At 46.1% G+C, this 11,549-nt stretch overlaps 1 long non-coding RNA gene across 1 annotated transcript; it reads right to left on the bottom strand.

The window, feature by feature from the left end:
- Positions 1 to 1,804: 1,804 nt before the first annotated feature.
- LOC128813622 (uncharacterized) lies at positions 1,805 to 11,015 on the bottom strand. The gene is made up of 3 exons (XR_008439104.1): positions 10,921 to 11,015; positions 3,692 to 3,917; positions 1,805 to 2,127 (listed from the first exon to the last, which is right to left on the bottom strand). It is a non-coding gene; the product is annotated as an uncharacterized LOC128813622 (long non-coding RNA).
- Positions 11,016 to 11,549: the final 534 nt, after the last annotated feature.

An 11,549-nucleotide genomic window follows, 5' to 3' on the forward strand; every position in this document is an offset into this window, starting at 1 on the left:
ATAATGTCTGATGAACATGGGGGAGGCTCAAAACTCAGACTGTGATGTGTGAAGTGAGTTACTTGAGGCATTGAAGGAGAGCTCCAGACTCAGTTGAATTGGTATTTCTTTCGCTGAGATTAGTGTGTTCTAGATGATGTCATGCTGTGATGCTCTCACACACGAGCCAGTCAGATAATTGTTTTTAGTATAGGGAATTGTAGGATGGGTTATATGATGCACTGATGTCTGCTCTAGAAAGCATTGGTCAATAGTGTGCTAGGGACACTCTTTTACCCTAACAAGGATAAGATTAGATATTATCTGACTTCCTGGCTGCTTAAAGGCTATGCAAGTTCACCCAAGTGCTCACTTATACAGTTGTTAACAAAAATTCAAATTAGGTCATGGCTTTCAAGTCTTCAAAAGACCAAAACTGAAAGCAAGGGACAGAAGAAGTCAAACGGCCACCACAGCCTGAGGTCTGTAAAATGCCAGGAAGTTGGAGAGATAAGAAAGAAGGTTTCATCAAGTGGCTCACGCCCTGTGCTGTAAGAAAACATGGAAAATCCTAAAGTGTGGCCCAAATGACCTGCCAGAAGTTCTCACTCAGTCCTGAGTCCCACACACAGCTTGATCCTCTGCATGAAAGCCAAACATAAAAGGTGTCTGCTGTGAGCAGAGACCTGGGAGGGTGGGTAGGTAGGTGGCCGCTGTCCAATGGCCAAGGCATTGTCACTGACCCTATGCCTGCTCCTAGCCCTGCCCATTTAGACCTTCCACTGCCTGAAAGTTAGCTGTCTAAATGTCTTTAAGGGTATCAGCCTCAGGATTCAGCTGAGGCTTCACATACACTCTGTTTCTGGGTGATATGTCTCACATGGCTGTAAATCTCTGATGCAAATGAGCCAGGCTAGGGTAGGAAAGCTGGGGTAGGACCAGCTCTCCTGTACTGGGAACTTGGAGCGGAGATGCTTCATGGCTATGAAAACAGTCAGGAAAGGCAAAGTTTAAGTTCATACAGTGAACTATCACACCATAGTCCCATGATACACTGCCTTTGCCAGCTAAGCTGCTACAGCCAGCTCCTGCCCCAGATGCTTGTTCCCACCTCTGGCCTGCAGTTTGTCACCTCCTCAGCTGTGCCAAAACAACTGCGTGTAGAGCAGTGCTTAAATCAGCACACTGAACTGGTGGAAGTTAAAAATAAACTCTTTGTGGGAGGAGCGGAGGAAGAGCTATTTTTAATTGTAATCACTTCAATGGTCTTTCTTCCAGTGTGGTCCCACAAGGAATTCCATTAATACAACTGGGAGAAGACAGTGGATTGCTGTGCTGGCAGTGGAGTGACTCCTCCAGACAGAAGAGTCCCTCCTGGCAGGGGGAAAGGATTTCTGAAGCCAGGATTGCACCAGGGCCAATGTGTTGCAGAATTGTACCTTCCAATATGCAGAATTATGACTTCCCTACCTGAGTCAAAACTACACTCAGGTGTCCCAGGCTCTCCTTTAGCTATTCTGTCTCCTAGATTCTCATAGCATTCATTAAAAAATTATTGCATGCAAGCCAGCATTATCATTAATGAAAACAAATAGACACTGAGTTTTTTTCCTGTTTTATAAACAAATACTCCTTGCAATCATTCTGAATACTAGCCTCCGCCACAAATTTACTATGGTATGGTTAGATGTCACCCATTAAAATCTATTCAAATACAAAATGCACAGTAAGTTGAGAATAAAAAAGCATCAGAAGAGATGCAAAACCAGGTTTTATTTAATAAAGTTTCTTACATGATGAATAAAGGAAATATTTATGTGTTCCTTAAAAAGCATTAAAAGTTTAAGAAAAAACATCTGAAAAGAGTTCAAACAGTTGCAGTGCAGCTACAAAAAGAAAATTCACAGAATAATTCAGCAACTTACTTTTGTTTTGGCTTTGGTCATTCCCATGCTTAGATGAGCTTCTCTGTGAGTGAGTGACATGTGCAAAGCCTTGGTGATGTCTTGTGTTAAGGCACCTCAGTGATTTGTTTCTGTTTGAACATGAAACACCTTCACTTGCATTCAAATGTTCCTGATGCATTTCTCCAGAAGCTTTATACCAGTGGAACACGTGAAACACGAGCAGATTTCAAACTGCTGTCGCCTTTTGAAATAAATAATTAATTGCACTTCTTTTTGTGTGCCATTAACGTTATTAAAAGTCTTTCTGTGATATTGACTGAGTTTCAAAGCACTCCTCAAGAGAAAAACCAAGAATAAAAAGAAAATGGGGCAGTAGTTTAACTTCCATCACAAGGAAAATGAAGTCGTATCCTGAGTCCTACATCAAGGCATCCTTCTTTTGAGACTCATGATCTATGCTCTGGATCACACAAGTTCCTGGATGCTTGGGTGTGCAGGCAGGATTTAAATCTAAATTCCTAGACTCTGAGTATGTTTAGTATGTCCTTCAATTCTCTTCTAATAAATAGAACCAGGGACATAATGAGTCAGTCTTGTAATTAGATTATATAATTGTTTCATGAACTCTGTACAAATTACCTCTTCTCTGTATTGTTTTTGCAGTGTATTGTTTTTCTTGAATAATATGGCACATATCCAGTATATATTGCAGTCAATAAAGTACCCCAATTTATAGTTTGATGGCTCACAAATGAATGACTGACATCAACAAAAATAAATAAGTCATTGCCCTTTTTAGTACCATCAGTATTCTTCATTTAGAACACCAAATTTATTTTTAAATATTAGCATGTTTCCTTAAAAGCATCTGTTTACATTTTTTTATTACTACAGATGAACCATATTGCTCAGGTTTCAACAAATTTGTTATTCTAAGGTAGACATTAGCATGTAATGATGTAAAGGAAATTGTATTTTACTGTATTTTAATTAAACAGGTCAACTTGAGCAGGCCTTTCTCCAGGAAAATTCCCATCAGAGTTTAGTTTTTCATCGCTAGGTTTTATTTACTTCTTGAGCTTCACACAGTGGGTTTTTCCTTCCAAATGGAGGATGATAAAATAATTTAGTCTATTAAACAGTGTATTTTTGACACATGGAAGAAGTGCTGTTTTGGGTCCATACTCATACTTTAGCATTCAGCCAAGGTCTTTCAGGTTTGTTGCTGTTCATTTGGTCCAACACCATTAAATTCAGGAGGTCTCCTTTTCCAGCTGAGAAATTTGCTTTCCAATTCTCTCCCTAGGCTCAACCTAGTTAGCTCTGTGCTCCACAAGTCCAAATGCTGAGCAATGGTTAACTTATTTCAGTACCGAATATTTTTAATCTTCTGCTAGCTACAGGTCACAACAATTAGTTTCTCCTCTCTACACTTATTAGAGGAATCACTTGTGAAAGACATGTCACCTTCTGGACCGCAGAGGTATGTGTAGTTCCAAGCAGGCACAAGGAAAATACATTCTTTCCACTTCTTGCAAGCAGAAATGAAGTAAATTTGTTTGGACAACCTCTGCTAAAGGAAATGTTATTCAACAATTCTGTTGAAGCTATCAAAACCAAAACCAATTTAATTTGAAAACTTAGCACAGGCCACAGACACAGTTTGTGATTTGAGTAGTAACTATTCTCCTAGGCAGTAGGAACTAAAATAAGAGTGCAGCATAAATCCTGGTTTCAGGCTGAATTACACCCCTCTCCAATTCCATGAGAGAAATATCTTGGAGCATATTCATGCGAGCCCCTACCTTTAAAGTGAAAAAGTTTAAAACCTTCAACGAGAGCACAGGCAGCAGTTTCAACCAGTTCAGGGGTTGTTGCTTTCTCTGTTCTCTGTTTCTCTGTTGACCAAGGAGAAAACTGGAGGTTTTGTTGTTTCTGGTGTCTGAGAAAGGAAGAGGTGCTGAGATTTTAGCTTCTCATCCAGACATGACAGACCTTTCCTACCACTCCAGATGTGAGCCTGTTACTAAACTGAAAGAGAAAAAAAAAAAAATACAAAGCACTTTTTCTGCCCTCTCGAGATGACCTTGTTGCATATTTAATTTTAAATTGATTTTCTTTAAAGGGCTGAATACTTCAAAAAACAGCACAAAAATCTTCATTTTGAATAATATTAAATGATTTGATTGATACAAAATTTTCTGGAGGGGAAGAATTTGGCTTAGTGTAGAAGCTGAAACCCTTTGATTTGTGGTAGGTAAAGGTGCGTCCCTACTGCCCAGATGGTGGTCTGTGGGGAGTGGCACTGCATAGGGTGTCACCTATGGGGCATTTGGGGGAAAGCGGAAAATAGCCAGGGAAAAGCCCTCCAGCCAGCTAAGCACTGCTGAGTTTTCATCTCCCAACACTCCTAGGCTCTGACAGCCCTACCTCTGTTGGATTTATCTGTGACGCCATGAGATGCCACTGATGTCAGTGCTCATGGTTGTCCTTTCTGCTGGGGTCACTGGCCCCCAGAATTAAGGGCAATGGAAGTTTATAAGGGTGTGCTGGCCATGGAGCTGGATGTGCCATCTTTAGTGTCTGATGGCATGGCATCTGTTGCAGAAAGAAGTGCTGTTAAACCTGACAGAGCCTGACATAACAGAGAGCACCTACATTACCTTTACTGTTAAGTTCATTACAGGAGCTATGGTAGTTGCTGAGCTAGTGCTGATTAGGTTTGTTTGGGACCAACAGCTTCCAAGCTGTGATAGCAGAAACTCTGCATTAGCTGACCAAATATTCATCTGAAGTTTGTATAAGAATCTGCTTAAAGCCAGTTTAGTGAAGTTGAAACCATGACTTGAAGGGCTGAGCAGCAATTCTTGCTGGTAACCTCAGAAGTGATCCACTGGCAAGGTTTATTTCTGCAAGAGGTATTTCCATGGAGGTGTGTGGCACTGGCTCTTCGTGTTTAAGTCATCGTGAACAAGGACAACTTTCAGCGAGTAGCCTTAGACGGTTTTAGGATCTGGATAAATGAGCAGGGACACAGAAGCAGGGCTTCTTTGTAAGCCCCCTTTCACACACCCTATCAGAAAAAACAACCTACAGTAATGTTACAATAAAAATATGCTGCTGCAAAGCAAATAACCTATGTAAATTTATACTAAAACTGTGTCGTTGGGGGGTTTTAGATTATTATTTCAGAGGTGAATATTAAAGTTGTGTGCTGCTAAGCTTATGTTTGATTGTCATTGGCAAGTGCTAAATGCATCATCCAGGTATCATCCTGGTTGCTGATGAATGCTAGCAACTCTCTGAAGTTATCCTGTAACACTGGGGCATGGAATTTTCTTCAGAGTTTATTGAAAGTGCATGGGTCCATTTTTATGTTACCCTTGGAAATAGTAGTCACTCTATACATCACATTGATTTACTCTGAGAATTACTTACTCAGAAAAAGGCTGCTAACTCTATCCATATTAAGAATACAAAAAATTATTAAAATCTCAGTAACATTAGGATTACTCCTATCTCCTTTGTTACTGTATTCCATATTTAATACTAAAACTATTTTGTCCATCAAGAAAGACAAAACAAGAAATTATTACTATGTGTGTATGTAAAACCTGTAAGAAATTACAGCAAGAAAAAAACTTTACTGGACTATGCTGCTTCTTGCTCATCTAATTGGAATTAAAAGAAAGTCGTTTGACTCTTTAAAGTTCAGACATCTGTGACCTCTTAAAATCAATCAATACCATCAGGGGAACGATGTATTACAGCCACCTAGTTTTGGGACGATCGGCTTTTTAATTGTTCTTTTGCCTGTTTGCAGATACTGGCGTCCTTTACTATTGAATTGTAAATTCAACATGAACAGCAATAACGGATGCATAAACCCAACCTTTTCCTAAAGTAATGGAAAAGTGCGGATTATTTGCACGCCCTTTTTGGTCGTAGAGGCTTAGGCGAAATGGATAAACACTGGCAGTGATTACATGAACGAAATGGAAATTGCGGTATTCCCACGTCGAACGTATATATTTATACTTCTAACTGCAAATAGAGGGCTGTGTCCGCTAAGCCATTAACACCGAGGGTAAGAAAAGCAAAAGGGAATGAAGGCGTCGCCTCCCCGGAGGTGAATTAGCAGCATCGCTTATCTTCGGGCCGATGCGGACGGGACCCGCCCGGCCGGGACCTGCCTCCGCGACTCCCTCCGACACCTCCATCTATCAAAAGGAGGGAGAAGCCTGCGTCTGTGGGGATGACAGGCAACGCCAAGGGGGGTACACGCATTTTGCCTGTCCATGGGACCCCCACAAGTCTCGTTGAAAACCTCTCCCGATCTCCTCGGTCTCCACACCTCCCGTGGCACGCTTGCTCATACCTTCCCGAGGCAGGAGCCATCCATTTACTTTTGATAGCAGCGAGGAGCAAGGCTATTAATAGGCTATCTAATTACCCCGAACTGCTAACTCTGAAATCTCTCATTCTGTGATGTGGTTGTTTTGATTTGATTTTTCAAGTTAGTGGCGCTTGCACGTACAGAACTGGTCAGACTCGCTCTGGAAGATATTATTTTAACGTTTAAAAATCTACTTTCATTCCAAGCAGGAACAAAGTCCCCAAACTTTGACATTTCACACGAAAGCAGCAAGTTAAAACATTATTAGTTGTGATGGAGGGAAGCGGTTTGCTTAGCTAAGATTACGAATGCCGTTGTTTGGGGGTTTAATATGATTATTATTCGCACGTGTTCTCAGACGCTTCGGTCAGGCAGGTAAATGGGGAGGAAAGCGGTTTCAAAAGGGAAGGCGAGAGGTTGCCACGATGCCAAGAGAAACGGAGCGGCCCCACCGGAGCTCAGCGTGGACATGCATGAAACGGATCTACTCCCGAAAAATGCTTCCAAGAGAACATATTCATTTTGATCTGTGGAAAGCATTTCACTGGAAGATTGTGACCTGTTCTGATGGTTTATTTTATTTCCTGGACAGAGAAGTAAGAAGACAGCTATGTGGGGGGTTTCCCGGCAGGTTTCGATGTATGCATAAACCGATATTTCCTTCATGGTGTGCGGCAGTGGCGACAGCCACCCCAGGGAACAGTCGGTGATGTTTTTTGTTTGGGTGATTTTTGTTGGTGTTTTGTTTAGTTTAGTTTTTGTTGGAGTTCTTTTGGGAGGGATGGGTTTAAGTGAGAAAGAATTAACTGTCTGTGCTGCGGGCATGGGGGCGGAGGCAGGATAGCTAATTGCAGATCGGATTTGATATTGCCTAACATCCGTGATAGGGAACAGGGGGAGGATGAGGAGAAGCTCGGCTCTAAAGCGCTGGGGAGGAGAAGTGTGGCTCCGCCGTGCCTCGCGTCCCGCCGCTCCCGTCTCTCTCCCACAACGACCTCTCGCAACAAGAAACTTTTCCCCGGGTTTTCCTTTCAGATCCAGCAGAAGGGAGCCCTGAAAGCCTTCCCCAGCGCCCAGACAGGAACAGAGATCCCCACGGCTCCGGCCCGGGAGACGCGGCGGCGGGAAGGGCTCTGGGCTTCCACGGCGGCCGCGGGCGGAGGCGGCTCCCACCCCCACGCCTCCCTGTTCCCCTCGACGGGGCGGCGGGAACCAGGGTGGGGGCTTTTCCTTCTGGCCTTGTCTCGAAACGGGTTCTTTCACTAGGTGTGAAAGCCGATTCGCACACAGAGTCGAGGTACTTGATTTATCTACAGTTGTGCGCAGAAAGGGGTACTGCATTTAAAAATCATACATAATATTCGTCACTGCAAGCAGTGAGTGGAACACAGCCCCAATGCTTTGTAGCAAAGGCATTGAGCTGCCCGTTGATAAAACGGTCAGAATTAGGCCATTTTAGCCACCTATTCTCAACACCTTTAAAAACGGCAGAGGAGAAATAAAAGTAATCCTTAACTCATTTTCAAAGTCCCTGTGTATGTGCTGGAAAGAGACAAATCGTGTGTACGCCTGTTGGACAGAAGCAGCTAAATCGTGTTCTTTAGGGTATTGCGTGTGTCTCGGCTGCCTCCCGGTCACCCCGAGAACTGGAGGGCATCGCCTTCGTTCTGCGCGCCCCGCCGAGGCTCGGCGTGCGGGTACCGCGGAGCGCCGGCTCCGGGAGTCAGGTTACGCGGCAACAGGAGCCTCCTCCGCGCGTTTTGTTGATTTTTTTTTTTTTTTTTTTTTTTTTTTTTTTAGGCTGAAATCATTAACCAGCCGGACCTCAGAGACTGGAAGGAGGGCAAATAAAAAGAAGCTGCAGATCATTATTAAAAAAAACAACAAAACCCACACCTAAAAAAAACCAACACAACAAAAAAAACCCCAACCACACAGAAACCACACACTTGGGCACATATTGCATAAATGTCCGTGCGGGCTCTCTGATGCCTGATGCTTATTTGAGAGTCAAGTGTTTAAAGACACGGTGGAAACTACCCAAAAGCACGCAGTAGAAGGTCACCAGTGACCGGGAGGCCGCTGACTGCGGTGGGGAATATCCTTTTGCCCCAGTCCCCGCCGCCGGGCACGGCCTCAGCCTGGGGGGGAGCCGAGCGGCCGGCAGGGAGCGGGCAAGGTTCCGCGAGCCGGGTCAGGGTGTCCTGCTCCACGGGGCCCGGAGCCTGCTGTCTGCGACCAGCGAAGACGGCTAGAGCTAAAGCTCGGCCTCTGAGCACCCGGCAGCCCTTCGTTAGGAATTTCGAGGGAAGAAAAAATAATCCCTCCTCATCCTTGGTAGTCTGGGGGTCCGTCCTCACCGTGGGACACATCTCATCTATCACAAAGGGCACGTTCACCGTGCTCACCCCTGCCCGTGCTGTGGTGTGTAGAAGATCTTGCTGCTTTGGGGGTCAGTTTTGGCTGACCACTACCCTCACCTCCCTGGGCTGTCCCATCCAGCCCAAGACGGAGGTGATGGGTGATGTGAAAGGCCCCTATCCCTCTGAAATACATCTATTCCCGGGCGAATAAGGATTGATCCGCCGGCTTCGGCCGCCTTTCCTGCCGCGGGGGCTTGAGTTCTCCACGGCCGGCAGCCGGGAAGCTCAGAGCCAGCCGGCAGCTCCCCGCTGGCTGAGCGCTCCCGAGAGCCGCCGGTGTCCCGATCGATATGTCCGCTTCAATGTCACAGCCGCTGGGCAATGGAAACAGTCCGTATCGTGGGGTGGCCTTGATAAAAGTATATTTTAAGTAGCGCGGATAAGCGAAGGGGAGAAGAGAGGAGGAGAGGTGCCAGCACGTCGCCCGTAATAACCGCGGCGCTTATCAGCCCGGCCTAAACTCCCCAGCAGTTTCTAAAGTACATTAAGTTACATAAACACGTCTCGGAAAAGAATACACTCCAGCCTGCGATAGTCACCAAAGTGACCCTTCGCACCGCCTCGCACCCGAACTCACCGGGCCCCCACGGCCGCGGCGCCACGGGAGCATTGGGGCCCGATGCCGGGCGATGCCCGGTGCTTCCGAGACTGTCCGGGCCGAGGGGCAGCGAGGGTTCCCTCCCAGCCTCCGGACCGAGCCTTCCCTCCTCCCTAGTGCACCCCTGCTAAGGGATCACGTTTGCAGAGACCCGAGAGTGGGGGAAGGAGCAACAGCTCTGCGCTTGCACACGGCTTGCCCCCAACCCTTTTTTGGGAGGTTGAAGTGCCCGCGAGGGAATTTGCCTTAATTGGATACGAAACTTTTTTTTTCCCCCCAATCTGCCTTCTTCCCTCTTTGGCCACAACGACCAGGAGCGATGGTCACCTCGCTGGCACCTCCTCCCCGGCGGTGTCTTCTCGCAACCGAGCACCCCCCTGCCCTCAAAAATGTCCCTGCACATGCACCCCCGGGTACCTAACCCAGGTATGGTGCAGGAGACACCTGAGAGCCTCCCGGAGCCCCGGGGTGAAAGCTACGTCAGCAGAACGGGATTTGGGAAAGGAGTGACGTAATGAAGAGTTAGGAGTCTATGATTTAAGCCGTTCGACAGCAAACCCGAAACGAAAAGGAGTGGAGAGGAAAGGGGTGACTAGGAATGGTTTCCCACGCTGGTCCCAATTTACGCCGAGTTTTCTTATCATGTTTATCGGAGGAAACAAAACGAAGCTTGCAGCCCGGCTATAACGTAAACAGGCTAATCGGCAGGGAAAAAAAACAAGGCGCCTGAGTGTAAAACACGGGTCACTTTGGAGCCAGGGAAAGAGGCGCCTGCCAGGCCAACGTGGCCGTTCTTCCCAGCCATCCTCACTTTTCGGGCAGGCACCCTCCAGGCCCAGGCGGGTCCCCACCTCCCCCCATGGGCTTACATGAGCACCGGCAAACCCCTCCCAGAGAGCAAAGCCCGTCACTTGAAAAAAAACCCTCACGGAATTTCTCGCTTTATATCCACCTTTACACGTGTTTGAAATACCCTCGTGTTTAACCGGAGAAGGGGCATCCAAACGACTGAAAGGAAACGCGGGGTTTAAAGTTCGGCGCTTCTCAGCACAGAAATTTGTAGTGGCAGCACCCAAGTTGGGGAGAAGCAGCGTGGGCATCGACTCCCGCGGCTTCCACTGCTCTTGTCTCTCATTTGCAGGTAAAAACTATGGCAAAAATGTTTTACTTTTCAAGCTAGGATCAGAAGACTAGCCGGGTAGAAAACAAATCACTGCCCTCGCTTGCAAAAGCTTATTTTCTATTAAATATTGCACTCACTAAAATGCACCTAAAAGTAAAAAGGAAAAAAAGTCACTTCAGCCTGGCAGGGTGACCGATATTATTTAACGATATTATTTAGAGACAACTGACAAGAAAGAAATATCACCTTTAATCATAAAATTTAATAAAAAAGCAGTTCCTCGGGAAAGTGTTTGTTTTCCAATCAAATCCCTGCCGCGCTATACCACAAAAATTAACGCGCACAATAAACTTCCAAGTCACAATCTGTTCACCCACGCCGGCAGAGCGGATCGCTACAGCGGATCGCCAGCGTTTTACCGTACTCCCAGTACTGCAAATTCTTCACCTCCCGTTCACCTCGCCTGGAAAGACCGAAAGAAAAGCCGTGCCTACCCCAGGAGCGACAGCACCGCGCATCAGCAGGTTTGGGCTCGGTTTCTGTCGGGAGGGCTCATGCCTGCCGGCTGCCGAGAGCCCGGCTGTGCTCTAGTCCAGCCCTTTGCCGCAGATGACTTTCTGTACAAACTGATGATGACAGATATCCAGCTGATAACCTCTGGTGAACGAAGTTATTTTAATTTCCAGTCACTTTCCTGCTAAGTACCATATCAGTTTGTACACAGCTGAGATAAGAGGGTTGAGGAGCGGGGGGGTAATAAGAAAGAAACAGAGGAAAAATGCCTACCGCCAGCTGTTGGGATGGACACATCCCACAGCTTGCTTTGGCTTAACTTGATGGTTGGGGCAACTCAAGGAGGAGCCACATTTTTTTCATCTCGGATAGCTCAGATTCTGACGAGCAAAAACTAAGGAGATTTGATGGAGGGATACGCTCGCCTGGTTGCTTAGGGCGAAAGCCAGGCACACATCTCCCCCGGGGCCGCTGCCAGGGGACATTCGTTGACATGCTGGGAGGTGCGGAGAAGAAAAAAAAAAAACCTTACAGAAGTTATGAATATTCACCATAAAAAAGATTTTATCCAGGAAGAAGGGAAGAGTGTGTATTATTTCTGGGTTAAAAT

The sequence above is a fragment of the Vidua macroura genome, chromosome 1 (genome assembly GCF_024509145.1).
Source record: "Vidua macroura isolate BioBank_ID:100142 chromosome 1, ASM2450914v1, whole genome shotgun sequence".
Lineage (NCBI taxonomy): Eukaryota > Metazoa > Chordata > Aves > Passeriformes > Viduidae > Vidua > Vidua macroura.